Source organism: Canis aureus, chromosome 36 (genome assembly GCF_053574225.1).
Source record: "Canis aureus isolate CA01 chromosome 36, VMU_Caureus_v.1.0, whole genome shotgun sequence".
In the NCBI taxonomy this organism is placed as follows: Eukaryota; Metazoa; Chordata; class Mammalia; order Carnivora; family Canidae; genus Canis; species Canis aureus.
Genome location: NC_135646.1, coordinates 6,853,235 through 6,859,234, shown reverse-complemented (window position 1 = coordinate 6,859,234; position 6,000 = coordinate 6,853,235). Strand labels below are relative to the sequence as shown.

Here is a 6,000-nt window from a genome sequence, read left to right as displayed (position 1 = left end):
GATGAGAACATGCTAATCAATAGCCCACTTCAGCCCCAAGTGCTGGTCAACAGGCTACCTGGAGTCTTTAACATAATTTTTATGTTTTATGTTTCTGTATATATACAGATATATATATATATATATATATATATATATATATATATATTACAATTTTTATTCAATTCTTCTCTTCCCTTTTGGCTTAGTGTAAACAATCTGAGGACAGGCTGTATGGCTAATTTTTCCATCCCAAGTAACATGTGAATTACTACATTAACTTAAGAGAATAAAACCCAACACACCCTGGACTCTCCTATTTGAGGACATTGGACCAAGCATGGGAAAGGATTCAAGTCAGAACTTTTTAATGAGGCTTCAATTTCCTCTGTAAGGGGAGATTCCTACATTCCTCCTGTGATCCTTCCTCCAGTTGTGGGAAAGATTCCCCATTCTCCCCTAAAAAGTGTCTATGTGGTCCCTCTAGCAACTCTGAATATCTCCACATAAACTCAGGTGAAATACTGTGTGTTATAAAGAGTAAAATTTTAACTGAGATTCTATATAAAAGCTAACTATTGCTGAGATGATAAAAAAGCCAAAATAGCAACAACCTTAGTCCTTCTACAGGGTTCCCACCCCTCACTTCCACCTTGGTGTGACAGGGAGACGGCAGGGAGGCATCTGGCCCACATTCACAAACAAACAAAACAAAACACAGGGCCAGAACTTATGTCTACTGCAGAATTATCTTCCGTACTGCAAAGCCAAATCCAGCTAGGACAAGGTCCTCAGAGTTTTGGACAAAGGGTTGTACTGTAAGGATGTCACACTTGGTCACTTGTTTTTGGTGTAAAAGCATCTCCAGATATATCAGAGCTTTAAAAATAGATGTCTGGTACATTTTCATCTTGAAGATTTTTCTTGATGACATATTCCAGGAAACTGAAAAATAAATGAAAAAGATAAGGTTAAAAATTTGGACCTAAGGGTGTTTTAAGACTTGTGGTTCATATTAAATCTATTATTCACAGAGTTGTCTCTAAGTAATTAAAAATAGGGTTATAAAACAAAGCAAATGTTATGTTTTATGAAGAAAATATACATTGTATAAATACCAACTTACTATAAAAGAATTGTCAATGGAAACCCCAGGTTATATTAATAAAGATCAGGGAGACAGACATCAAAACTCCATGTATTACATAAGAGGAAGTGATTTTTGGTAGTGATAATGACAGAAAAAAGATTCATATAATGTCTTTGGAAAACATAAAGATATTAAAAAATTAAAACAATTAAGTTAAAAGCAAATGTATGCCTTTCAAATCATTAGTGAAGATAAAAGCTAACAAAACTAGTCCACCTATCTAAAGATAGGAAATAAGGAATAAAAGGAATGGCAAACACAAAACTTAAAATAATTAGATCTTTGTATAGAATGGCATGATATTGAGATTTATCACTATATATAAAAGGCTGGTCAACATTTATTGTGTGCCTGTGATGTGCCAGGCACTATTAGGTGCTTTGCTCTGTTATTGCTATTGACCCTTTTTAAAAACCATAGTAATATTATTGTTTCAATGTTACAGATGCATCAACAGGGACTGGTGGAGGATAAACCACTTTCCTGAAGTCTCCCAGATGTAAGATGCAGTTTCAAGAGCTCAACCGAGGCTCACTTACTTATTTCCAGTCACTGCACTGTCCCACTTCCATACAGCAGGGTGGGATGAGGGATACCAAATGCCCACTGTGAATTCCCCAATTTAAAATGAAGGATTTTAAATTGGATTATAATAAAAAATATGACATGTTGCTTTTAAGAGAAATGCCTTAAAGATGGCATGAGAAATGCACAAAAACACAGTGTATTTAAGAGGCAAACAGAACAAAAATCAAAAGCAGAGGTACCAATATAAATTTTAAACAATGTAAAATTAAAGGCTAAAGGCATTAATATGATTTGAAAAATATGTTGATCAATAACATAATCTATGATGATGGTATCTTTATACACTGGGAATTTCACAGCAAACTATAAAAACCAAAATAAAAACCAAAAGTAGCTAGAAGAACAATTTTTTTTTAAAGATTTTATTAACTATCAATGCCCAGAAGTCAGTGGCATTTCTATACACTAACAATGAGACTGAAGAAAGAGAAATTAAGGAGTCAATCCCATTTACAATTGCACCCAAAAGCATAAGATACCTAGGAATAAACCTCACCAAAGATGTAAAGGATCTATACCCTCAAAACTATAGAACACTTCTGAAAGAAATTGAGGAAGACACAAAGAGATGGAAAAATATTCCATGCTCATGGATTGGCAGAATTAATATTGTGAAAATGTCAATGTTACCCAGGGCAATATACACGTTTAATGCAATCCCTATCAAAATACCATGGACTTTCTTCAGAGAGTTAGAACAAATTATTTTAAGATTTGTGTGGAATCAGAAAAGACCCCGAATAGCCAGGGGAATTTTAAAAAAGAAAACCATATCTGGGGGCATCACAATGCCAGATTTCAGGTTGTACTACAAAGCTGTGGTCATCAAGACAGTGTGGTACTGGCACAAAAACAGACACATAGATCAGTGGAACAGAATAGAGAATCCAGAAGTGGACCCTGAACTTTATGGGCAACTAATATTCGATAAAGGAGGAAAGACTATCCATTGGAAGAAAGACAGTCTCTTCAATAAATGGTGCTGGGAAAATTGGACATCCACATGCAGAAGAATGAAACTAGACCACTCTCTTTCACCATACACAAAGATAAACTCAAAATGGATGAAAGATCTAAATGTGAGACAAGATTCCATCAAAATCCTAGAGAAGAACACAGGCAACACCCTTTTTGAACTCGGCCATAGTAACTTCTTGCAAGATACATCCACGAAGGCAAAAGAAACAAAAGCAAAAATGAACTATTGGGACTTCATCAAGATAAGAAGCTTTTGCACAGCAAAGGATACAGTCAACAAAACTCAAAGACAACCTACAGAATAGGAGAAGATATTTGCAAATGACATATCAGATAAAGGGCTAGTTTCCAAGATCTATAAAGAACTTATTAAACTCAACACCAAAGAAACAAACAATCCAATCATGAAATGGGCAAAAGACATGAACAGAAATCTCACAGAGGAAGACATAGACATGGCCAACATGCATATGAGAAAATGCTCTGCATCACTTGCCATCAGGGAAATACAAATCAAAACTACAATGAGATACCACCTCACACCAGTGAGAATGGGGCAAATTAACAAGGCAGGAAACCACAAATGTTGGAGAGGATGCGGAGAAAAGGGAACTCTCTTACACTGTTGGTGGGAATGTGAACTGGTGCAGCCACTCTGGAAAACTGTGTGGAGGTTCCCCAAACAGTTAAAAATATACCTGCCCTACGACCCAGCAATTGCACTGTTGGGGATTTACCCCAAAGATACAAATGCAATGAAACGCCGGGACACCTGCACCCCGATGTTTCTAGCAGCAATGGCCACGATAGCCAAACTGTGGAAGGAGCCTCGGTGTCCAACGAAAGATGAATGGATAAAGAAGATGTGGTTTATGTATACAATGGAATATTACTCAGCTATTAGAAATGACAAATACCCACCATTTGCTTCAACGTGGATGGAACTGGAGGGTATTATGCTGAGTGAAGTAAGTCAGTCGGAGAAGGACAAACATTATATGTTCTCATTCATTTGGGGAATATAAATAATAGTGAAAGGGAAAATAAGGGAAGGGAGAAGAAATGTGTGGGAAATATCAGAAAGGGAGACAGAACGTAAAGACTGCTAACTCTGGGAAACGAACTAGGGGTGGTAGAAGGGGAGGAGGGCGGGGGGTGGGAGTGAATGGGTGACGGGCACTGGGTGTTATTCTGTATGTTAGTAAATTGAACACCAATAAAAAAAAAATAAAAAAAAAATAAAATTGAATAAATAAAAAAAAAAATAAAGATTTTATTAACGAGAGACACAGAGAAAGAGGCAGAGACATAGGTGGAGGGAGAAGCAGGCTTCCTGCCGGGAGCCGGATGCGGGACTCGATCCCAGGACCCGGGGATCATGCCCTGAGCCAAAGGCATATGTGCAACCACTGAGCCACCCAGGTACCATAGAAGTACAATATAAGGGAAAAATGAAAGGAAAATGAACACACAGTTATTATGAGAGACTCTAACACACTCAGTTCACCACTGATGAAGTAGATCAAAAATTAAGTCAGTGAGCAGGTAAATAGTAAAATTAATGATATATTAATACATACGTATATAGCCCTGTGTACATATATGTATATATATGTGTGTGTGTATCTGATATATATGTGTATATACAGATATATGATATATATGTGATATGTTATTTATATATATATTTAAGTCTAAAAACAGATCTCACACCTCTTTTTCATTTGTCCATACAATATCCTCAAATACTGGTAATATACTCTACCAAAAAGAAAATCATTATAATGGTAATATTTTCTTGCCACCACATAGTTGATCCAACAATCAATGACATTATATATCATTATATATGCTAATGAAATATAATTATGATATATAATATTATATTAAAATGATATTAAAACAAAAACTGTAGGAGCACCTGGGTGGCTCAGTCAGTTAAGTGTCTGACTTTGACTCAGGTCATGATCTGGGGTCCTAGGATGGAGCCCTACATCAGGTTTCCTGCTCAATGGGAGTCTCCCTCTCCCTCCTGCTTGTGCTCTCACTGGCTCAATCTCTCTAAAAAAATAAATAAATAAATAAATAAATAAATAAATAAATAAATAAATAAATACTCTTTAAAAAATAAAATTTTAAAAATGCATAAGGCAAACAACTACTATAATAATAAAAAGAAACTCTATTGTGTGACTACTGGATGTAAGAGATCAAAACTGCAATTAGTATTCATTAGAAAACAATGGCATTTAATGAACTACTAAACTATGACAAAACATTATATTACTAAATGTATGGGATATAGCCAAAACCTTTTTGAGAGAACAAATTCATATTCTTAACTTCATTTATTAACAAGACAGAATAAAAATAACTAGATAAAATATTCCCTTTAATTATTTGAAAAAATAAACAATGGAAAAACTGAGAACATGGTATCATACAGCAAGTACAGAAATGAATGATTGGAAAACCAACACGCAAATCCAATAAAATTGATGACTACAGTTAATTCTTTGAACAAAACAAATCTAGCATACACAAGTTGGAAATATATTAAAATGTTAGACCTCGGGACGCCTGGGTGGCTCAGTGGTTGAGCCTTTGGCTCAGGTTGTGATCCCAGGGTCCTGGGATTGAGTCCTGCATTAGGTGCCCAGCAGGGAGCCTGCTTCCCCCTCTGCCTGTGTCTCTGCCTCTCTCTGTGTCTCTCATGAATAAATAAAATCTTTTAAAAAAATAAAATGTTAGATCTCAACTATCCTAGTTACTATTCTCATAGTCACAACCCATTAAAGTTCTCATTATCTCTCATTCAGATAAACCCAGGGAACTCTGGTCTTCATCTTCAGCTCCATTACACCAGAGCATTTCAAACCAGCCCCATGGTCTATCAGGTCACTGAAGGAAGGGGCTTACAAAAGGAGATGAGCTTCACTAACTTTTTATTTTTTATTTAGCCTTGACTTATCAGTGGGGATCATCTCAGGTAAGAATACACCAGGAAGTCTTTCCTTTGCAATGAGTGTCTCCTCAGTTACTTGGGCTAATGTAGGCCCATCAGAGGTAAAGGGCCATTTGCTAGGCACATAAGATTATGTGACTCTTCCAATTTTCTTTTTTTTTTAATTTTTATTTATTTATGATAGTCATACAGAGAGAGAGAGAGAGAGAGAGAGGCAGAGACACAGGCAGAGGGAGAAGCAGGCTCCATGCACCGGGAGCCCGACGTGGGATTCGATCCCGGGTCTCCAGGATTGCGCCCTGGGCCAAAGGCAGGCGCCAAACCGCTGCGCCACCCAGGG

General features: G+C 36.6%; 1 long non-coding RNA gene across 1 annotated transcript in view; it reads right to left on the bottom strand.

The window, feature by feature from the left end:
• Window positions 1–709: 709 nt before the first annotated feature.
• LOC144305976 (uncharacterized) overlaps window positions 710–6,000 on the bottom strand; it is a 35,607-nt gene continuing 30,316 nt past the window's right edge. Inside the window, exon 4 of the long non-coding RNA XR_013373007.1 lies at window positions 710–924. This is a non-coding gene — a long non-coding RNA (uncharacterized LOC144305976). The remainder of the gene's footprint in view (window positions 925–6,000) is intronic.